Here is a 25,491-nt window from a genome sequence, read left to right on the forward strand (position 1 = left end):
CGATCAAAGTGCGTTAAAAACAAAAGACATGTACTGTAAATATTACTAGTACTATCTAGTGGAGTAGGGCCTCCGGCAACCCCATTTTACCAATTGGCCAATGGACATTAATTTAAATATTAAATTCATTGTATTATATTAATTATGAATATAAATAAGATCTATTACTATAATATCTAAATTTAAATATTAAAGAATCTATAGGAAACACTGGATGCATAGGTTCTCATTGAGGCCCCCAGGCGACAGTGTGCCTAATTGAAAAATCCAGCGCGATTCCCTCTGCAAAAGAATCCTGTCCCTATTACCTCCCCTGAGTGTACTAGGTACATGATCAATCAAAATGGCCCTAATGCTGGCCACCCCGTGCTTTGCCTGGAGACAATGCCGGGCAAAGGGTTGCTCACTCACTCCTTTCTCATGGGCTTTTTTAATTGCACTTCTATGAAGTGCCATACGCTCGCGAAACTGCCTAATCGTTTTGCCAACATAGGCCAGCCCACATGGGCAAGTGAGTAAATAAACCACATGTGTGGTCGTGCATGTAAGGCGGTGCTTAATAAGATACTTCTTACCCGTTGAGGGATGTTTAAATGATGTGCCGGTGATCAAGGTATTACATGTGGCACAGCCCAAGCACCTATAGCACCCGTTCTTGGACCTAAGGAAATGACATTCACGGTTTCTAGTAAGATCTGAAATGTCCAACTTCATAACATAGTCCCCTATATTTCTACCACGGGTATGGCTCGATAATAATGATGTTTCAGCTAAAGTTGACAAAGTAGGGTCAGTCTGTACCATAGGCCACAGGCTTTTGGCTCGTCTAACTCTATCCCTGGTTGCCGTGGTATATTTATTAACCCAAGGGAGTTTGGGGCCTAGCTGTGTCTGCGATCTACTGTTGGGGCGCAAGGCTTGTGCTCTGGGAATTTTTAATGCCCGAGCCCTGGCTCTCTGTAATTCCTTTATGGGGTAACCCCTTTCAGCAAACTTATGTAACATCCTATCCATGGTTCTGACTGTCTCATCCGGGTCTGAGGTGATTCGTCGGACCCGCATGAACTGTGAATACGGTAAGCCTCTACGTAATGAAGGCGGATGGAAACTACGGTAGGCCATCAATGTATTCCTATCGGTGCTTTTCACATAGAGTGAAGTGATTAATTGATCATTTTCAATGGTAATAGTTACATCAAGATAATTGATGGTTCTATCATCTATCACATAAGTGAATTGTACAGCATGTTGAGTGCAGTTATGGCTATCCCATATTGCCATAAGTTGTTCCCTGGACCCACGCCATAGCACAATTAGGTCATCTATATAACGCCTATAATAGACGACTTGTGTTGCTATGGCGGGGTCCATGGTGAACATTTGCTTCTCTACCTGAGACATGAAGGCATTCGCGTACGATGGGGCCACTGCTGACCCCATCGCACAGCCGGCCAATTGTAACCAAAATTTACCATTGTAAACAAAATAATTCCTTCTAAGGACCCTATCCAACAAGGTCAAAAAGAATGAAATTTCCGGGCCCTGATAGCAGACGTTATCCTGAATCAATTGTCTTACAGCCTCCACACCTGCCTCATGGGGAATGCAGGTGTAGAGGCTGGAGACGTCGGCGCTACACAATAAGGTCCCCTCAGGCAGGGGGCTTAACTCCTGTAACTGTAACAAAAGGTTAGTTGTATCCTTTAGATATGAAGGCAATGTCTGTACACATGGATTTAAATATGCATCAAGGAAAACAGATATGGGATGATATAAGGAACCCCTGGCCGATACAATCGGTCGACCAGGGGGGTCCACCAGGCTTTTGTGGACCTTAGGCACTGTATAAAACAGGGGAGCCTTTGGATGTTCTATCTTAAGTGTCTTGCAAATTTGTGGAGAGATGATGTCTTGCCCAACAGCCGATTCTAAGAGAGAATCCAACTCTTTCTTGAAATCTCGGGTAGGATCCATAGTCAGACGCTTATATGTATTAATGTATTATATATACATATATATATATATATATATATATATATAATTTTTTTTCTTAATCTCTGCAACCCTTTGGTAATGGCACACATAGTCAACAGGTGTTATCCACATATAGTAGCATTCACATATGTTCCCCCTCCATGTATCATCAACTAAATGTGCTCCCCATTTGTTAGAATAAGAAGCCGAAAAGAGCTCGGTAGTGTTTGTGTGCCCATTCACAGACCCTCAATACCGGTTGAGAAGGATTTAATGTATACTTCGCAATACCTCGAAGCTTATTTAGAGCATATACGGCACGATGATACATGCCCCTCAGACATTGGTTCATACATACATGCTTTTTACTATCCCACTAGGCTATACATCTCCCACCTACAACTCTCCCCCAATCATCCAAGCTTTTGTATATATTGTATAGGTAATATTTTTCTGTTTATTAGTTAAGAGTGGCAGTTATTGATGACTGCCAAAGGGTGGACTGTCAAAGTCGGAAAATATTACAGTACACACATCACATACAAACCACACAGATGGCCTCCGTGCACGTTCTTATTCTGCCATGCGTGCACATATTCGCAAATTGCGTATGATCACTCATGCGGTCGTGCGTGTTATCGCGTGGTATGAGTAATTACGGTAGCATTTGTACTCGCATGGAAATGCCACAAAGACATATCATATATTTAATCCATATAATGCATAAATCACCCACTGTCTGCTCATCCTTCTAATAGCAAGAAGATGGTTCACACATAAATTATCCTCCTAGAAACTCTAATACAATGTACCAGACGGCCTTGTTTACGCAAAGCTTTGAAATCCTATGAAGAAGGCAAATACCTTTAGTTACCCCCATTGTTCTAGAGTTGTCCAGTATCTGTCGAAAACAATAAATACTGGATTGTCATTGTCTTATCTGAAGACAGGACAAACAAAAAGACAATGTCCAGGAACCTGGTTTGACTGAAGAGAAACTCAATCAGTAATAGCTGACAAATTACAAACCAGACATTTAGATATCTGAGGTAATAACATTCATAGTCTAAACTCTTGGAGATATATGTATGTGTATATATATATATATATATTTCCTAACAAATTGTAATAGCAGGAATATGTGTGTGTATATGTATGTGTATATATATATATATATATATATATATAGATGGATAGATATATGGATATCTTGAGGATGGAAATAGATAATCATATCATGTGTGGGATCATATTGTTCAGGGTCACAAACATTAATCTAGTGAGTATAAGAATATTGTCACATATTGCAACAGTAAGTTATTAATAATACCAGATTTATGTATGATTAATGTGAGGGGTTTAACTGGTCATGGGGCGGGAACTCAGATGCAAACAACAGAAATCACATCTCAAGTCTTAGCCATTGCCCACCACTTGAGCTGACCAATGATCCCCGGTGCACAGGATATGTCCCACCCCCGAACCAATGGAAGAAGAGCATACAGTGTCTATTGTATTATGTTTTGATCAACTGTATAAAAAGCAAGCTGCCTAGCCGGTCGGTAATCTCTCTTTCTGAAGGTCATCATGCCTGATTGATCTGAGTACCGGGACCGTGTGGCGCTGGCGAAACCAAACGTATGTACCATTGTATTGTAGCCTCTTTTCTCTTATTGTAATTGTATATTTGTTGTAACCCCCTTTTTATCAATTATAAGTTGGCAGGTCGGATCCCAACTTCTTAAATACAATTGGTGTCATGTCTCTCTTTCCCTGCTAAAGTTTATATAAGTGTATTTAAGTCACACGTGTAGCTGCAAAGTGCTCACGGCGTGTCTTTGTGTGTGTATGCACCGCATGTACTTTGTACGTCCGTCACGACATTTGTATGCAAAGTGCGTACACGGTACGGGGCTTTGTACGCTGTGTAAAAAGTACGTAGGCTAAGGATTGATTACAGCGGCCACAGCGGCTCCATTTTAAAGTGTATTGTGTGTATTTTTAAAGTGTTGCTTTTAGTCCTGTAAGTAAATCAGCATTTACACAGTGAATTATCAGTTGCATCACTACTGCTCTCTCCATACTAACGAGACTCTTGCTGGACTGGACTTTTACACAGACAAGGGCCACTTTCTGGAACGGACTTCTCCAATGAAACCTTACTATATTTTCTGACCCAATACCCAGGGTAATATGTACCGTTTTATTAACATACATGAATTCATGTTATACGTTTGTACACATATCTGTGCTTTTTTTATTAGAATGTTGTTTTAATTGTATGCAATCACTACTAGCAACCATTGTCTTTTATTATTAGAGCGCAGCCTTCCTTCCGCTTTTTTTGTATTATTGAGGGAGTGACTTCCATTATTTTTGTCTGCAGCTTAGCAAGAGTGCCTCATACATCCAGCTCCCGAATATACTTTGGTATAACCTTTCTTTGCAGCTGCAATAGCAACATTTCAACCTTTCCTTTTGTAAGTCTGCCTTTAGTTTGATGATTTTAGTAATACAGGTGAAAATTAGAATATTGTGCAAAAGTTAATTTATTTCAGTAATTCAACTTAAAAGGTGAAACTAATATATTATATAGACTCATTACATATGCACAGTGAGATATTTCAAGCATTTATTGTTATAATTTTGATGATTGTGGTTTACACCTTAAGAAAACCCCAAATCCAAAATCTCAGAAAATTAGAATATTACATAAAATCAATAAAAAAAGGATTTTAACCACTTGCTTGGCATGGTCGCATCTGATGCGACCATGCCAGGCAATGTTTTATCTGACCTGGTCGCACAGGATGCGACCAGTCAGATAAGCAATGTTAGCAGCCGCGGGGAAGGGAAACTTCCCTCAGCTGCTGCTGTCAGAGGGATCGGAAGGTCCCTCTACCTCCCTGCACTCTCCCCTACTGATTGCCGTGCTTCCGATTACTGCTGATCGGTCAGCACGGCAGGACCCCCCCTCCTGCGACTGCAGACAATAGCAGCCGCTGGGGAATTAAACCCCCCCCCCTAAGTCCCCCCGGTGTACCTTGAGGCTATCTCGGCTTTCAAAATTAAAGCTGCAATGGTCGCGATGTTTCCGATGTTCCGATAGTCGCGATGTTCCCGATCTATTTATTTATTTATTTTTAACAAATCATTTTGGATAGGGTTAAATTTATGTTCTTCACCTAATTTACTCATAACCCCCCCCCCTCCCCCCCAGATAATTTCGGAGCTTTTTGGGGGGGAACAAAATAGTCAGTTAAGTCGTTAAATACGGAAATGTCGGCCCTCTTAAAAGTAGAATCATGCATATGTATTCAGTACTTGGTCTGGGCCCCTTTTGCACGAGTTACTGTCCCAATGCGGTGTTGCATGTATTCTATCAGCCTGTGTGTTGTTCAGGAGCGGCTTCACATTCTCTATTGGGTTCAGGTCAGGGGAGTTTGCTGGCCAATCCAGCACAGTATTCCCACAGTCACTGAACCAGGTCTTGGTACTTTTGGCAGTGTTGACAGGTGCCAAGTCCTGCTGGAAAATGAAGTCAGCATCTCCATAAAGCTAGTCTGCTGAAGAAAGCATGAAGTGCTCTAAAATGTCCTGGTAGACTCTGGACTTAATAATGCACAGTGGACCAACACCAGCAGATGACATGGCTCCCCAAATCAAAACAGACTGTGGAAACTTCACACTGGACTTCAGGCATCTTGGATTGTGTGTCTTTCCATTCTTCCTTCATACTTTGGGACCTTGGTTTCCAAATGAAATGCAAAATTTGCTTTCATCGGAAAAGAGGACTTTGGACCACTGAGCAACAGACCAGTTCTTTTTTTTTTGTCAGGAAAAGGACATTCAAAAGTGTGGGAGATTCACAAGGAGTGGACTGAGGCTGGAGTTAGTGCATCAAGATCCACCACACACAGACGAATCCTGGACATGAGCTTCAAATGTCATATTCCTCTTGTCAAGCCGCTCCTGAACAACACACAACGTCAGAAGCGTCTTACCTGGACTAAAGAAAAAAGAGAATCTATGGGGCATTGCCAAGAGAAAGATGAGAGACATGAGACCGAACAATGCAGAAGAGCTGAAGGCCGCTATTGAAGCATCCTGGTCTTCCATAGCACCTCAGCAGTGCCACAGGCTGATAGAATCCATGCCACGCCGCATTGAGGCAGTAATTCATGCAAAAGGGGCCCAAACCTAGTACTGAGTACATATGCATGATTATACTTCAGATGGCCGACATTTCTGTATTTAAAATCCTTTTTTTTATTGATTTTATGTAATATTCTAATATTCTGAGATTTTGGATTTGGGGTTTTCTTAAGCTGTAAACCACAATCTTCAAAATTATAACAAATAAAGGCTTTAAATATCTCACTTTGAATGTAATGAGTCTATATAATATTGTACATTAGTTTCACCTTTTAAGTTGAATTACTGAAATTTTACTTTTGCACGATATTCTAATTTTTGGAGTTTCACCTGTATTAGTGATCCTCCTCTCACTTTTATTTTTAAAAATAAAACTAATATTTTTAATTGCTAGAACTATGAGAACTGTCGGAATATTTTGAAGATGATGACTTGTTTTTCCAAAAAAAATGCTCAGAAATTGTCATTTTTTTATGATTGAATCAGGTCAAGAACATGAATTTAAAACTTATCCAAAACGATTTTATAAAAATAAAAAAACACAATTAAGACCAGTTTTTCAAACATTGGAACATTGAAAATTGCTGCTTCCAACACTCCCACAAAATGGCGGTGACAGGCAGGGGCGTATCTACCTATTGGCCAGGATAGCACTCGCCAGGGGCGCCGCCCAGCGGTGCCACCCGCGGCCAGTAGGTAGATTTAATATTAAGCAGCTGTCCACTCCCGCCCCCTTAGGTCTGTCTCCCCCCCGCCCCGGTAGTTCGTCACCCCAAACTGACACCTGGCTGCACTGAAGACCATAGCAGGCAGCCGCAGCAGCGGCAGTCACTGTAATTAGCGCCGGGGCCCGACACAGCGCTACAATGAGGAAACCACATAAACTACAGCTCCCAACAGCCTTTGCTGCCGGGAGGTCACTGCAGCAAGGGCCGCTGTTAAGGTGTAGTTTCTCGATTGTAGCGCGGTGTTGGACACCGGCGCCAATTACAGTGGCAGCGGATGCCTGCTATGGTCGATCCTGGGAGTCAGTGCAGGTGAGGGACTAACGGGGAGAGGGGGTGCGGGGGGACGGGTTTAGTGCTCGGGGGTACACATATATAAAAAATGTATAATATATACATCAGTTAAGTGGTTTCCCCTCCTATCCCATAAAAGCACCACAAAATGCTGTGGGCACTGGAGAAGGATAGCTAACTATGGTGGGTGGGAACATACAGAACCATAATGCCAGTACATATTAACATATAAATGTGCAGGTTTAATGTAAGATTTTATTATTTTTCCAAGGAGTACATTTTTCTCATTCCGAAGAATGGCACTGACATTATTTATTTTAAGTAGTTCTTGTTTATCCTTTTTAATGAATACTATTCAAAACAGTATCACTTTTATTAAACTTTCACACATCCTTCCCAGTGCTTAATAATAATAAATTGGATGTCGTTTTGTATGTATATATACGTATGTGTGTATATGTATGTATATGTGTATATGTGTGTATATGTATGTATGTATGTGTATATGTGTGTATATGTATGTATGTGTGTGTATATGCATCAAGGATGAAGTCTGAATGACGAAACGCGTTGGACAACCTGGCAGTGACCATATACCCAGTTAAGCAATAATCTTCTTATCTATATATTTTTAACTGGTAATATATTTAATATTTGTGTAAATTGTTTTTATCCCATTTTTTAAAGAGACCTGTTATTAAGAATTTTTTATATGAAAAACTTTTTATGTGAAAAACTTGTTATATGAATAAATTGTATTTTATATTTAATTATTTTTAGTGTGAGTTTTTAAAGACACCGTTGGTCGCTATATCCCCCCCCCCCCCTATTGTGCATTCTTTCATATCGCAGGGAACCACCATCCCTGTTTGGGGGTCAGCTGACGTCCTTTTGAATCTTTAGGGAGTGTCTATTTTAAAACTTCATTTTATATGTTACATTCTATTTCTTAGCCTTAATAATCGTTAAGCACAAGTGGCGCAATAACTCCCCCCCTATCTGTATATGTATATATATATATATATACATATATGTGTATGTGTGTGAGTACACACACACACACCTGCGTTCCGGCACTCAGGTGATCCAACCAAGGATCTTGCTTGCTCCGGTGCCCTCCAGAGAAGACACACGCCTCATATAGACAGCAAAACGAGGCGGCACTCGGAGTCGGTGTAAACAAATATAACATGTATTAAGAATGAATGTCAACGTTTCGGGGAAGATGGGGAGTTGGTCCCTGAAACGTTGACATTTATTCTTAATACACGTTATATTTGTTTACACCGACTCCGAGTGCCGCCTCGTTTTGCATATATATATATATATATATAATCGCAGGGTGGTGGCGGCACTCATCAGACTTGCACAGGGTCCTTAAGGCAGTGTCTGTTTATTGACCATTAGGCCGTCATGTTTCGGGGATATACCACGGACACTGTGCAAGTCTGAAGAGTGCCGCCACCACCCTCCGATTATTTAGTGGCACTCAGAGACTCAAAAATAGTGAAATGTCCCAAGAGGGTGCTTTTATTAATTTATGTTTCGGGGGTGATTTCCCCTTCTTCAGGACAGGAAAGGAAGACCATCCCCGAAATATAGATCAATGAAACCACCCTGTTGGGATATTTTACTATTTAGGAGTCTCCGATTTCTGCCTGTTCATTGCTGCCTGCATATTTTGGGGCACATACCCTCTAGGAGTGCCCTGGAACACGTTACCCTAAGGGGATCCTGGAGTATTGGGGCATATTGTGTGTGTGTGTGTGTGTATATATATATATATATATATATATATATATAATGCTCTAAGTGGGCCGGTAGACACTGGAATAGATTTCAAACAGTGATGCCATGGTCATAGGGGCCGAAGGCCATTTCCACACAGCCGCTGCCCTGGGCTTCCTCCTCTTCACCGCTGCCGCCCATGTCCTCCACCGCTGCCGCCCATGTCATCCTCCGCTACGCCACCCAGGGCCTTCTCCTGGTCACCGCCACTGCCCAGGGCCTTCTCCACACTGCCGCTGACTTCAGCCTCTGCACCACTGCTGACCACAACCCCATCAGCTGTTCAGGTACTGTCCCTCTGTCACTCTTTCTGTCCCTCTGTAACCACTGCCACTCTCCCTGTCCCTGCTGTCACTCTCTCTGTCCCTGCTGTCACTCTCTCTGTCACTGTCCCTGCTGTCTCTCTGTCACTGTCCCTGCTGTCACTCTCCATGTAACTTTGTCCCTGCTGTCACTCTCCCTGTCCCTGAATTTTGAATCATACTGTGTGGGGTAATGTGAATTTTGGATCATACTGTGTGGGGATATGTGGGTGGGGTAATATGAATTTTGGCTCATACTGTGTGGGGTGATGTGAATTTTGGATCATACTGTGTGCGGAAATGTGAATTTTGGGGGGTAATGTGGGTGGAGTAATGTGAATTTTGGCTCATACTGTGTGGGGTAATGTGAATTTTGGCTCATTCTGTGTGGGGTAATGTGAATTTTGGCTCAGTCTGTGTTGCAAATCTCATACAGTGTGGCATAATGTGTAAGGGGCACTAGTACTAGATGGTATAAGGGGTCCTACTATTGTGGTGCATAATGTGTATAAGGGGTATATGATGTGGTACACTACACTTAAGGACATGCCCCCTTTTGAGTGACCACACCCCATTTTGAGCCACGCCTCATTTTCTCTGAGTGCACGCGCCTTTGGCGCGCACATAATTACAACCTTCACTTTTCCATACCCCCACTTCACAATTTCCACTATTACCACTATATATAATATATGTGTGTGTGTGTGTGTGTGTGTGTGTGTGTGTGTGTGTGTGTGTGTGTGTGTGTGTGTGTGTCTCTTCTACTGGTGGTAAGTCTTGAGAAAGGTTACGTTAAGTTTTTGTCTACACTGGTGATGTGAGTAAATAAAACCTGCTGAAAAGTCCCTGGTGAGTGCACCTCTTCTTATTGGAATGGATATATATTATGGTATACTGGGTTAGCATTTTTTGGATATATATATATATATACATACACACATATATATATATATACACTATAGGCCCTACTGTGTGGCATAATGTGTATAAGGGGTGCTCTGTGACTTCCACATGCAGCTAAAGTTTTCCCAGGATCCATTCTGTGAGACCTATTGAGGAAGCCACATCATTTATACCTTTGAGATTGTCAAACCAGCCATTTAATTCTGGAGTTTTCTACTGTATGAAGGTCAATATTTGAATTAGAAGTAGTCTCGGTTCTTAAAAGTGGATACCATTTTTTAGGTAGTTTACAAAAATGCCGATATTCGGTTGTCAGCACTCCTAGGAGGCCAGAATCAATAATTCCTATAGGCGGTTTGATAAAGATTTTACGCCTAAACTATCTTTAAGGCAGTCCATATAAAACATCATCACTTAATTGGTTATACTTTTTAGAAGAAATATCCATTAGGAGTCCGGATATAAGAGCTCCATTTATTAAGTCCCGACATATTACGAATAATCCTTTTTTGAGGATAGGATCATTTATACAAATCCATCGAGAGCAAATTAGTCCTCTTTCTATACTCGTTACCCCTGATTAAGTCGATAAGACGAAACGCGTTGGGTTTGTCAGTCAAAGGATCACAATCTAGATTGTGAAGATACTCCCTGTCGAGCTCGCACCTTGCAAAAGGTGAGGGGTATCTAGGATCCATCTCACAAACGTGTTGGCTGTGTATTCTTTTGGTTGTATTTTATTCATATAATTTTATATTGTGAACTGTGTAAAAACTCATATGTTCAATTACGTGTTATTAAAACAACTTTTTACTAATTGGACGATTGGCCTCTTGTTTGGGTGACTATTTTGGTGAGGGGTGTCGGTTACAGGTCCCCAGTTTTAAATATCCTCCAGTCTACATTCTGACGAAATTATCGCCTGAAGAAGTGTGTAAATACATTCCATCTTAGCGCACTTGGGAATTTGTGTTTTATATATATATATATATATATATATATATATATATACACATACACTATAGGCCCTACTGTGTGGCATAATGTGTATAAGGGGTGCTACTATGTAGCGTAACGTTAAACAACGGACATAACTGTGCTGTGTAATGTTAGTAAGGAATGCTACTGTGTGGTGTAATTTGTATTTGAGTACTATTGAGTGGCCACGCCCCCTTTTTGGCACATGCGCCTTCGATATTTCAAATATGGGCGGGTGTGGGGCGCCAGTCCTTTACTTTGCCAGGGGCGCTCAGACTCTTGGTTACACCCCTGGTGACAGGTGTTTGTGCCACCACTCCCCGTTGCTCCCACAAATGGTCTCTCACTGTTAATCACTTTGTGACTAAATCCTCTCTAGGACCATACTCACAAGACCATCACGGCACACGCACAGTGCGACTTAGACACATGCGCAGTGGGAAAAAAATCACTCAGCTGCGTACTAAATCACTCTGAATCAGGCCCATAGGGGGTGAATCAGACCTGATTGCTGGGCTGCTAAATTTGTTGTGCTGCATTCAGATAGTTGCCACCCAAGGAGAGTGTATATTCGCTGTGCAAGTGTGCGATTGCATGTGTACGCTGAGCTGCAAATAATCCCTCAGCCAGCAGACGGCTGCAAATCCGTTCGCACCTCACTCACCATTGAATGATTTTTCCAGTGCGTGCAGTCTGTGCGCAGCCCAGGACTTACTCCTACAGCGCGATCAGAGCAGGCTGATCAGGTCCGGAGCCAAAGCACACAGATGCCCTGAAAATGGTTGGGAACGCCTGCATTTTCTCTGACACTCCCAGTAAACGGTCAGTTACCATCCCCAAACGGTCTCTTCATGTCAATCACCTTGCAAACGCCTGCGCAATCAAAATTTTCGCACGAACCGGCACTTCCTTTAACACACACACGCCGCTGCTGCCGGAAACGCAGGAGGGACACGGGTGCCGCGCACTGTGCCCTCCGTGTCCCTCCTTCAGAAGACAGCGCGGGAGCAACGGAGGGTAAGTAACTGGCACTGTGGGGCATATCTGGCAGCATGAGGGCATATCTGGCACTGTGGGGCATATCTGGCAGCATGAGGGCATATCTGGCACTGTGGGGCATATCTGGCAGCATGAGGGCATATCTGGCACTGTGGGGCATATCTGGCAGCATGAGGGCATATCTGGCACTGTGGGGCATATCTGGCAGCATGAGGGCATATCTGGCACATCTGGCACTGTGGGGCATATCTGGAAGCATGAGGGCATATCTGGAACTGTGGGGCATATCTGGCACATCTGGCATTGTGGGGCATATCTGGCACTGGGGGGCATATCTGGCACATCTGGCACTGTGGGGCATATCTGGAAGCATGAGGGCATATCTGGCATTGTGGGGCATATCTAGCAGCATGAGGGCATATCTGCCACATCTGGCACTGTGGGGCATATCTGGCAGCATGAGAGCATATCTGGCACTGTGGGGCATATCTGGCAGCATGAGGGCATATCTGGCACTGTGGGGCATATCTGGCAGCATGAGGGCACATCTGGCACTGTGGGGCATATCTGGCAGCATGAGGGCATATCTGGCACATCTGGCACTGTGGGGCATATCTGGCAGCATGAGGGCATATCTGGCACTGTGGGGCATATCTGGCAGCATGAGGGCATATCTGGCAGCATGAGGGCATATCTGGCACTGTGGGGCATATCTGGCAGCATGAGGGCATATCTGGCACATCTGGCACTGTGGGGGCATATCTGGCACTATGAGGGCTGTGTACGGCTAGAGCTGCATTTCCCATCCTAGGCTTATACTCGAGTCAATAAGTTTTCCCAGGTTTTTGTGGTAAAATTAGGTGCCTCGGCTTATATTCGGGTCGACTTATACTTAAGTATATACGGTATATGCCCCCAGAAGTGCCAGATACACATTATGTGCCCCCAGCAGTGCCAGATTCACATAATATGCCCCCACAGTGTCAGATACACATGTTCCCCCACAGTTCCAGATACACATAATATGCCCCAACAGTGCCAGATACATGTGCACCCACAGAGCTAGGGGATATTTCCTCCCCCTCCCCCCCCCCCCCCCCCCACCTCTCAGGAGCCCACCGTGCTGGACCAAAATTGTTTTCAGAGATGGAGACAGCCTTGTCTCCATCTCTGCACCGCAGACACGATCGAAGTACTTGTCCGGCTGCTCTCCTCACAGACAGCTCTGATCGGCAGAGGTCTCTGCATTGGATACATTTTAGTACAGTCACGCATAGCTGAGGGAGCTACTGACCAGGTGCAGCAGCTCCGTTCACATGAACTCCTACAGTGAATCTCCTCCTCCTCCTTTCCCCTCTCTTGCATACCTATGTGTTAGTAGGTTTGGTGTGTGTGTGTGTGTGTGTGTGTGTGTGTGTGTGTGTGTGTGTGTGTGTGTGTGTGTGTGTGTGTGTTTGAATGTATGTATGTAGTGTGTGTTGTGTGTAGGTATGCTGTGTGTGACTGTGTGTTGTGTGTATGTATGGTGTGTGTGTGTGTGTGTGTGTGTGTGTGTGTGTGTGTGTGTGTGTGTGTGTGTGTGTGGTAATCTTTATAGACTGAGAACATTATGACATATGGGTGCATGAAATGTAAAAATATGTGGGTACTAGTTTACATTTATCTGCTGTTATCCCTGACTGCAATTTATTGCTTTACATAATTTCTCTGCAATAATTTAGGTGTCTATGCAATATAACAGTGTATAATTGGCAACAATTAAAAGGTCATTTATGTTTGATCTGTTATTGGTCACTTGCGACAGAACCAAGCCCTGTCCTTTTTCCCAGTGCAATGAAATTCAAGTGAAATGACAGGGGTTACCGCTGTTCAGATGAAAATAATTTGCCAGTAATAATTACTACCGAAGGTCAGAAACAAGTGATAATTGTTAAAAGATGTCTGTTCTCTGTGTTAGTCTTACATGTGAAGTTATGTCTCCTTGATGTACTAGTAGTCAAAAAACAAAATTACTCATAACCACTATAACATTTCTGGGTTGGGAAAGATGTAATTTTTGTTAAATATTAAAATGCTCAACTCAAAATGTAAAATGTGCTTTTATGGTTCTGTTTTGCACTTGTGAAATAACATATAAATAAGTCCTGGTAACCATTTTTTGCATGATTCTATAAAGGTTTTCCAATTGGTGATCCATGAATATAGAAATTTTTGTTCCAGTGACTCAGAGGCAGAGGCGGAACTACCATTGGTGCTGTAGGTGCATTGCACTGGGGCCCTTGAGGACTAAAGAGGCCTACTGATGCCCAGTCCATAAATGAGTTATCCCCTGGTCCCCCGCAAACAATTTTAAACAATGTCGGATGAATGGGCTGGTGCAGAGAGCACGGTGGGCCCTACTACCTGAGGGACCTGCTCCTTACATTAGGTGCCTGAATGAGTCCTGCCACCAGGGCTGGCGCCGCCATTGGGCAGCTGCCTATGGGCACACACTGGCGATGAGAGGATGCTGTCTTTATTATAATCTGTCTTGCCTCAGCTCAGTCAGCCAAGCTCCTCCTTTTCTTTAACAGATGAGGAACAGCCAGCCCAGAGCCAGGGATGTCGTTGCCGCCCAGCCGCCACTGAGTCTGTGTATAACGTGAGTGAATTGAATGCAGGGCTATTTCTAGCCAATTTGGCTCCCAGTGCGAGATTTAAAAATGCGCACCCCCACACTGACATTAAAAAAAATGCGCCCCCACACCCTATATATAAAAAACCGACAAGGTGCGTGGCCTCGTTAAAATGGGCGAGGCCTCATCTGAAAAGACTACCTTACATCCCAGTTTTTGACCCTGCACCAACAGATCACAGCCACCATAGGAACAAAAATAAAAATCTACCATATTAAGCCCCACACAGTAATGCCTCCTGCACATATTATGCCACACACCGCAATGCCCTTGATACATTAAATCCCCACATTACGGCATGCAAGAGTCCCCATTTTACACATTACGGCAGGCAAGAGTCCCCATTTTACACATTACGGCAGGCAAGAGTCCCCATTTTACACATTACGGCAGGCAAGTGTCCCCATTTTACACATTACGGCAGGCAGAGTCCCCATTTTTACACATTATGGCAGGCAAGGGTCCCCATTTTACACATTACGGCAGGCAAGTGTCCCCATTTTACACATTACGGCAGACAGAGTCCCCATCGAGAGAGAGAGAGAGCGATACTAATACTTACGTTTTACAGAGGCGCTTCCTGCTCTTCGACCCACCTCTCCAGTCCCTCCTCGCGCCGGTCACCTCTCCTTCCTTGTAGCTTGGCAGCGGCTCCCCCTCCTCCTCAGTACTCCGTTCAGGGGTGGAGTTTCAAGGAATGATGCGGTTGCATCGTGATGTCACGAAACTCCACCCCCCAAGCGGGTTACTCTGGAAGAGGAAAGCGGGGGAAGCAAGGAGTCACAAAAGTGCCGTGGCGGGCGCACCGTGCCATTGCACGGCTCGCCGACCGCAAGAAATGGCACTGAATTTGCATACATACACACAGCATATTTACAAAACACACACAGGGCATACACGTACACATTACATACATACATCCATAACATACATACAGCATTATAAACACAAACAAGGCACACACACACATGGCATGATATACACACACAGCATATTTATTAAACACACACACATATGGTCATTCTCCCCCTCTTCTCCCAGCTCCATAAACAAACAGCACAGCCTGCAGTGCACAGCACAGGCAAGGCCGGCTGCTAGCACTCCGTAAACCGGTCTCCCCCCTCCCGCTCCCGCACTTATGCTGGTCAACACAGCGCGCGCGTATGAGCCGCTCCTCCCGTCCGCAGTACTCAGTTCGGGGGGGGTGAAGCTTCGTGAACTGATGCGGTGGCATTGTGACGTCACGACGCAACCGCGTAATATCGCAAAGCTCCGCCCACCGAGCGGAGTACTGCAAATGGGGGGAGGAGGAGCAGCCAATGTAGCCGGCAGGTGTTGCGGCGGGCGCCCCATGTGATTGCATGGCTCACACGCCGCAAGAAACTGCACTGATCGAATGTATTGTAAACACTGACTGACTATTCCAATCCTTCCTATCCTCTCTCTGCAATCATATCGCCCACCTCGGCGATAGCACTCGGCATATTGCCGCCCCGCGCTATGACAGCACCTATCGCCTGTGCATCCCCAGGCGATTGGGCTCCTGGCCTCCCGCATATTACCCACTCCTCCCTCCGCGATTGGGCTCCTGTGCTGCACGCCGCATCATGTTACCAGTCTCCCCCCCTCCCCCCAATTGGGCTCCCATATGTTACCTGCTCCCCCCTCCATGACTGGGCTCCCGCATGCCGCTGCTTGTTACCCGCATCCACCAGCAGCCCCCCCAGCGATTCTACTCCTGCTTGTTACCCGCCCACACTTCCCCCCTCAATTGGGCTCCTGCAATTGGTAACCCTCTCCCCCCCCCCCCCCTTTCCAGCTTTTTACCGCTCCCCCACTCCCGCGATTGGGGATTGGGATCCCGCATGGCAGGACAGTACAAAGAGGAGAACGGCTAGATGCACTATTGGCTCCTTCTGTGGTATCATGTCAATATCAGATTCAATTCACAATAGACATGACTTTATCCAAACTTGATTATTAAATAAAGCATATTCAATGCACCAAAATAAATACACAATTGCATTATGAATAAATGCATTTGACTTGAATGATAACTACGTGAATCTTGAAAGTGTTGAGGCTCAAGTCATCATCATCATCTTATTATTATTACTTTTTATAAGTTCATTTTAATTAGTGACGTTTTAAAAGAACTTTGAATTCAACATAAAATAATAGAATAGTATCTGCGTCCTCAGTCTTTGCCACATCTCATTGTTTGTTAACACTATTTAATAAACAAGGTTTATGCTAAAGGAGTTACTTTTATACGCCAAGAACTGAGCATGTGAGAATGTAGCTTATATTGGGCTTAATGTATCTGCGGCAGCATGTGAACAAGGTACCACTGTACTTGGCCTGTGTTGAAATGATCCTTGCCTCCCTCATTCTACCCCTCCATGCATAGCCCTTGCTTAGTGCAGATACATCTATATGTAAATGCAGACATTAAATAAATAAATTGGACATTGTGTCCATCACTACATGAGCCCCACAACATCTATAAAACTCTATCTGAAGAGTTGTAGGATTAGGTTCAGTATGTTATCCCAATGGATGGGATGTCGGCGGTCAGAATACCGACAGCGGCAGCCAACCATCAGAATCCCGACAGCCCCCTGGAAAGTACCCTAACCCTCCTCTTCCCCCTTCCCTAACCCTGCCTTGTAGGTGCCTAAACCTAACCCTCCCTGGTGGTATAACATATTAACATAGTTAATGAGGATGAAAAGAGGCAAAATGCCCATCGGGTTCAACCTGTATCTGTATTAAGCAGTGCACATTATAATGCACCAGCCGAAATACCTATTGACAACTATATTATTTATCACTCCCATATACATAATGTCAATTTATTAAATGCTATAGCCTTGGATACCTTTTTCAGCTAGAAAACTGTACAAACCGTTTGTAAATGCATTTACTGAGTCCACCATTATTATCTTCTCCGGCAGGGAGTTCCAAATCCTTATTGCCCTTACTGTGAAGAACCCATTCCTACGTTGTGTACGGAATTTTATCTCCTCTAGCCTCAGTGAGTGCCCACGTGTCCTATACAGTTTTATTATTAAACAAATCCCCTGCTAACTCCTTGTAATGCCCCTTTACATATTTGAAGATATTAATAATGTCTGCTCTTAGACGTCTCTTTTCTAATGTATGCGTATTTAACCTAGTAAGCCTTTCCTCGTACTCCAGTGTCTCTAATCCTTTAATCAGTTTAGTAGTGCACCTTTGAACTCTTTCGAGCTCCCCGATATCTTTTTTATAATATGGTGCCCAAAATAGAACACAATATTCCAGATGGGAATGTACCAATGATTTACACAGAGGCAGGATTACATCCTCGTCCCTTGTCTCAATATACTGTTTTATGCACGCAAGGACTTTACTTGCCTTCTTTGCTGCATTTTGACATTGTGTACGGTTATTAAGCCTGTTATCTATGAGCACCCCTAAATCTTTTTCCACTATTGCTACCCCTATATTTCCCCCATTAAATGTGTAGGATGCAATGTTGTTTTTAATCCCAAAGTGCATAACTTTGCATTTTTCAATATTGAACCTCATTCCCCATTTAGACGCCCAGGTTTCAAGTTTAAGTAAGTCATTCTGTAGAGACTCCACATCGCTTTCTGAATTAAATACCTTACACAGTTTAGTATCATCTGCAAAGATTGTCACTGTGCTTTCCAGGCCTATTCAAAGATCATTGATAAATATATTGAACAGTAGTGGGCCAAGTACGGACCCTTGTGGTATTCCACTGACTACTGGTGCCCAGCTGGAGAACATCCCATTAACCACTACTCGTTGTACCCTGTTATCCAGAAAATTTCCTATCCATGTACAAATAGTATTTCCTAGTCCAAGTTCCCTTAATTTGATGATCAGTCTCCTGTGAGGCACTGTATCGAAGGCTTTTGCAAAATCTTAAAAGACCACATCCACTGCTTTGCCCTGGTCGAGATTAACGCTCTCTTCCTCATAGATGCTGTCAAAGTCGAAAAATATCATGATACATATCCCTTGTACTAACCCCTCATGCATGTGCACGCTGCTCGTGCACCTGGTCCCCCGTGCGTACACATACCCGCAAGTTGCGTAAGAGACGCTCCGGCAACTCGTGCGCATGATATGTGTATTTACGGCGGAGTTTGTGAGCGTGTAGCGTGCGACTCGACCGTAGCATATTTAACCCAAATAGCGTATTTTGTAGATATTGTTCCCCTAGACCATGCCAGCGAGTATGATTAGTTTAAACAGTTCCTGGACGGAGCGATTCCTCTTTGCATGATAGGAAGGGTCAGATAAAGGTTGGTAGGTGATGTCTAGTATCCAGCTGTAGGGTATTTTAAGGGTAACATTCCGGTGTTAGTTAGGAAAGGATCGCTCGCTCCTGCGTATAGTTATGTACAGAAGTAGATTATGAACATTAACTGTATTTGCTGTAAATTACACATGCGGCGGGAATCCCGAGGGTACCTCCCACCAGAACAGTTGGGAAAGGACATCGCCTACCTGTTCAAATCCACCTATGACCTTTGCTGTAATGTAGAGACACATCCCTGTGTCCAATGAACAATGAGATTACAGTGACCATTGTATTGTGAATGTATGTTGTGTATAAAAGTACCACTGTTGCCTGGCTGGACACGAGACTCTGAACGCTATCTACTTGACGAGCGGAGGACTGTGATCCAGGTTGCGCTTGCGAAACATTCTCACGTATGTATATTCTCTGTAGCTATTATTCTCTGTTATTCTGTTTAGATTTCCCTGTTAGCCTGTAGTGTATGATTTGTATCTGTTTACCCCTTTTCTCTGAATAATCCACAGCGGGGTTAGAGCCCTGTGGTTTACTACAAAACCGGTGTTGTGTTTTCACTTTCCTGCAAAGGGCTTTCTTAGCGTCTTAATCGCTATAACAGTTTAAGCATTATTAAGGATTTAAGGTGTTACATCGTTACAGTATTTGACTGCTAAGGTTTAGAGTATAAGCATATCCTGACATTGTTTCATTAACAAGGTTTACTGTATATCACTCTGTGAGCGTCCGCGCCGCGTGTACGTTGTACTCACGGCACGGCGTCTGATAGGCTAATAGCGTATCAATACCGTACTCAGTACGCTAACAGCGTGCTTTGTACGAAGCGTGAATCCGTGTGCGTACGTGTCGCTCGTGCGTCTCGCCCACGGCGCAGCGTCTGATACGCTAAGTGCGTATCCATACGGTACTCAGTACGCAAATAGCGTACTTAGTCCGTAGTGTGTGTAATAAGTCTAGTGGCCATATCGGCTCCACGGTAATAGTGTATAGCTTTATGTTTTAAGGTAATATTTGACATTATCAATGCTAATTAAGTTAGTTTGACACGATCTGTCCCTCACAAACCCATGCTGACTATCTAATCTATAAAAGCAAACATTTGTCCTTCTATCCTTCTATACAAATTCACAGTTTACAAGCGAAGATCGTGAAATTTTACATACGAGGTATTAAAACTAGCGATGTGCACCGAAAATTTTTCGGGTTTTGTGTTTTGGTTTTGTATTCGGTTCCGCGGCCGTGTTTTGGATTCGTACGCGTTTTGGCAAAACCTCCCTGAAAATTTTTTGTCGGATTCGGGTGTGTTTTGGATTCGTTTTTTTTTTACAAAAAAAACTCAAAAACAGCTTAAATCATAGAATTTGGGGGTCATTTTGATCCCATAGTATTATTAACCTCAATAACCATAATTTCCACTCATTTTCAGTCTATTCTGAACATCTCACACCTCACAATATTATTTTTAGTCCTAAAATTTGCACCGAGGTCGCTGGATGACTAAGCTAAGCGACCCATGTGGCCGACACAAACACCTGGCCCATCTAGGAGTGGCACTGCAGTGTCAGACAGGATGGCACTTACAAAAAATAGTCCCCAAACAGCACATGATGCAAAGAAAAAAAGAGGCGCAATGAGGTAGCTGTGTAACTAAGCTAAGCGACACAAGTGTCCGACACAAACACCTGGCCCATCTAGGAGTGGCACTGCAGGGTCAGACAGGATGGCACTTCAAAAAAATAGTCCCCAAACAGCACATGATGCAAAGAAAAAAAGAGGCGCAATGAGGTAGCTGTGTGACTAAGCTAAGCGACCCAAGTGTCCGACACAAACACCTGGCCCATCTAGGAGTGGCACTGCAGTGTCAGACAGGATGGCACTTCAAAAAAATAGTCCCCAAACAGCACATGATGCAAAGAAAAAAAGAGGCGCAATGAGGTAGCTGTGTGACTAAGCTAAGCGACCCAAGTGTCCGACACAAACGCCTGGCCCATCTAGGAGTGGCACTGCAGTTTCAGACAGGATGGCACTTCAAAAAAATAGTCCCCAAACAGCACATGAGGCAAAGAAAAAAAGAGGCGCAATGAGGTAGCTGTGTGACTAAGCTAAGCGACCCAAGTGGCCGACACAAACACCTAGCCCATCTAGGAGTGGCACTGCAGTTTTCTAGCGAGAGGATGAGTGCTTCCATCCTCATGTGAAGCTGAACCACTAGCCATGAACATAGGCCAGGGCCTCAGCCGTTCCTTGCCACTCCGTGTCGTAAATGGCATATAGGCAAGTTTACGCTTCTACTCAGACGCTTTTAATTTAGATTTTTGGGTCATTTTACTGAACTTTAGTGTTTTGGATTTTACATGCTCTCTACTATGACATTGGGCATCGGCCTTGGCAGACGACGTTGATGGCATTTCTTCGTCTCGGCCATAACTAGTGGCAGCAGCTTCAGCACGAGGTGTAGGGATGGACATCGATGGTCTATGTTTCCAAACCATCGATGTTTTTGTTTCGATGGTAGTGTTTTTAGCATTTAATGGTGCCCTCCCGATGTTTTTCACCATCGAATGATAGTCATTCGATGGTCTTCCGATGGTGGCTTGTTTTTTCTAATTCCCAATAGCTATGCCTCCCCTTGCTGCTGTGTCTGTATCAGGGAAACCTCCTAAGTTCGCTGGAGGCTGTCTGACACTCTCTCTGCTTCACACATGAACCTGCTCAGCCAGTCCCCTCACCCCCTCCCCTCTCTAGGCTGCTGCTTAGCAACAGGGCCCACTGCTAGCTCTGATTGGCTCTCACCGACTCAGAGAGCCAATCAGAGCACAGACGTCACCCTGCAGCAGCAGAAGCCACAGACATACAGAGCTGAGGAGGATTCAGAGGAGGAGACAGAGTGACCTCACTGAACTTTATATCACCCCAGCTATACAACACCACTGATCAGGGGGCATCATTTAGAAGGGCTATGGACAAAGTCCTTGCTTGAGTATGTTTTGGACTGTGGAAAGAACCAAGCGAAATCACAAAAACATGGAAAGAACATACAAACTTCACACCATAATCATCAGAATTGGTCCCATGTGAGACAGCAAAGCAAACCGTGCCCTGAGCCAGCTGCCATCCACATTATTGTTAATGGGTACTGAGTCTGAACCTCATGTACCAAGCTCCAAAAAGGGTCCCAGGTTACCGACATCTGGCTCTGATGGTGTGAGTCGCTTTATGCCTATGAAGGAATTTTCAGAGGTGAAGGCTATTATGATTTCTCTCCTGCAGTCTTTGTCCAGCACTGAGGAGATGCACATGGCGCAGTGTCAGTCACTGTGCAGGAGTCTTGCTCAGCGCTGAAAGTATGGCGGTATGGGGCAGTACGGCGTACCAGTAAGAAATTCCCAGCCTGTACGCCGTACCGCCGGGCCATCCACCATACTGCAATGCTGCATCCCACTGGCTTCGTTCTGTGTGAGGGGAGGATAGCGCAGCGCCTCTCCTGCCCCTCAATTCTCTTTGATGCCCGTTCTCACTCTCCATCGGCGGCGGCTAGGTCAATATGAATAAGGCACCGGTTTGCTAGCCAATCAGAGCTTGCGGACCGGCAGCTGCGGCTCCTGATTGGCTGCCGGTCCGCGGGTTCTGATTGGCTAATGAACCGGCGCCTCATTACAGATTGACCCCGCCGCCGCTGCTGGAGAGTGAGACCAGGCATCAAAGAGAATTTAGGGCAGGAGAGGCGCTGCGCTGTCCTCCCCTCACATAGAAGAACCAGCCAGCGGTAAGAGGTGGTGGTGGGGTGGCAATGAGCACACAGTGGGGCAATGTATGTCTGGCACTGTTGGGGCATTGTTTATCTGGTATAGGGGGGCATTGTATATCTGATACAGTGGGGGCAATGTATAGCTGGCACAGGAGGGCATTGTATATCTGGCACAGTGGGGGCATTGTATAGCTGGTACTGTATCTGGCACCGTGGGGGCATTGTATATCTGGCACCGTGGAAGCATTGCATATCTGGCACAGGGGGGCAATGTATATCTGGCACTGTGGGGGCATTGTATATCTGGCACTGTATCTGGCACCGTGGGGGCATTGTATATCTGGCAGCGTGGGGGGCATTGTATATCTGGCACTGTGGGGGCATTGTATATCTGGCACTGTATCTGGCACAGTGGTGGCATTGTATATCTGGCACAGTGGGGGCATTGTATATCTGGCACAGGGGAACAATGTATATCTGGCACAGTGGGCCATTGTATATCTGTCACAGGGGGCAATGTATAGCTGGCACAGTGAGGGCAATGTATAGCTGGCACAGGAGGGCATTGTGATTGTATATCTGGCACAGTGGGGGCATTGAATATCTGGCACAGGGGGGCATTGTATATCTGGCACAGGGGGGCATTGTATATCTGGCACAGTGGGGGCATTGTATATCTGGCACAGTGGGGCATTGTATATCTGGCACAGGGGGCAATGTATAGCTGGCACAGGGGGGCATTGTATATCTGGCACAGTGGGGGCATTGTATATCTGGCACAGTGGGGGCAATGTATATCTGGCACAGTGGGGACAATGTATAGCTGGCACAGGAGGGCATTGTATTTGTATAGCTGGCACTGTGGGGGCATTGAATATCTGGCACAGGGGGGCATTGAATATCTGACACAGTGGGGGCATTGTATATCTGGCACAGTGGGGGCATTGTATATCTGGCACAGTGGGGGCAATCTATAACTGGCACTGTGGGGGCATTGTACTGTATATCTGGCACTGTGGAGGCAATGTCACTTCATCATTGGGCATTGTGTGTGTATATTATATATGTATATTATACACACAATGTCCAGTGATAAAATAATATGTTGCCCAGAGTCTGGCCCTGCCCCCAATCCCAATTTCCACCTTGCAAAACGGAAATGCAGGCTTTTACGCATGCGCTAGTCATATAAATAATTTTCACCATCAAATACTTTTGATGCGATGGTTATAACCATCGCATCGAAAGTTTCAATGGCGGAAGCATTGCCATCATATAATGGTTTGCTTTCGATGTCCATCCCTAACGAGGTGGAAGTGGATCTTGATCTTTCCCTATTTTACCCTCCACATTTTTGTTCTCCATTTTTTAATGTGTGGAATTATATGCCAGTATCAATAGCAATGGCCTACTACTATATACAGTATACTGTGCAAAACTGAAATGCACCACAGGTATGGATGGATAGTATACTTGACGACACAGAGGTAGGTAGAGCAGTGGCCTACTGTACCGTACTGCTATATATTATATACTGGTGGTCACCAAACTGTGCAAAACTTAAATGCACCACAGGTATGGATGAATAGTATACTTGATGACACAGAGATAGGTAGAGCAGTGGCCTACTGTACCGTACTGCTATATATTATATACTGGTGGTCAGCAAACTGTGCAAAACTGAAATGCACCACAGGTATGGATGGATAGTATACTTGACGACACAGAGGTAGGTAGAGCAGTGGCCTTCTGTACCGTACTCCTCTATATTATATACTGGTGGTCAGCAAAATTATGCACTGTACTCCTACTATATACTACAATGCAGCACAGATATGGAGCGTTTTTCAGGCAGAGAAAGTATAATACTGATGGTCACTGGTCAGCAGGGGCGTCAGAACGTTTTTAAGTTGGGGGGGGCAAGATATAATTTCCGTTTGGCACCCCTAAGTTGCTAAATGTCGCCCCTCCTGTGTTGTACCTCATAACAAAAATGAAGAGAGAGGGATAGAGAGAGAGAGCTACATGGAGGCATGGAGAGAGAGATGAAGAGAGAGAGAGCGAGAGTTATATCATCATCAGCAGAATGTGAGGTGCTCAGGAGAGCAGTACAGTACCTGGAGGTCTCCGTGAGGAGGCTGCATTGTCTCTCCGGCCAGGCAGTGATTCTGCAACGGTTCTTGCAGGCTCCCAGGCCGTAGTCAGTAACCCAGCAAAAAATTTGGTGGTCGTGGGAGGGAGGGGGGAGGTAGACAAGGATGGGTGGTCTTCAGGTTGCCGACTGACGGGATCCCGGCGCACAGTATACCGGCGCCGGAATCCCGACACCCGGCATACCAACAGTTTTTCTCCCTCATGGGGGTCCACGACCCCCCTGGAGGGAGAATAAATAGCGTGGCGCGCCACCGTGCCTGCAGCGTGGCGAGCGCAGCGAGCCCGTAAGGGGCTTATTTGTGCTCGCCACGCTGTCGGTATGCCGGCGGTCGGGCCTCCGGCTCCGGTATGCTGGTCGCCGGGAGCCCGGCCGGCGGCATACCATACCACACCCGATGAGGATAGGCAGTGACAAGGCGGCTGATGCAGGACTGTTTGAAGCAGGGATGTAACTAGAACTTTG

Source organism: Pseudophryne corroboree, chromosome 6 (genome assembly GCF_028390025.1).
Source record: "Pseudophryne corroboree isolate aPseCor3 chromosome 6, aPseCor3.hap2, whole genome shotgun sequence".
In the NCBI taxonomy this organism is placed as follows: domain Eukaryota; kingdom Metazoa; phylum Chordata; class Amphibia; order Anura; family Myobatrachidae; genus Pseudophryne; species Pseudophryne corroboree.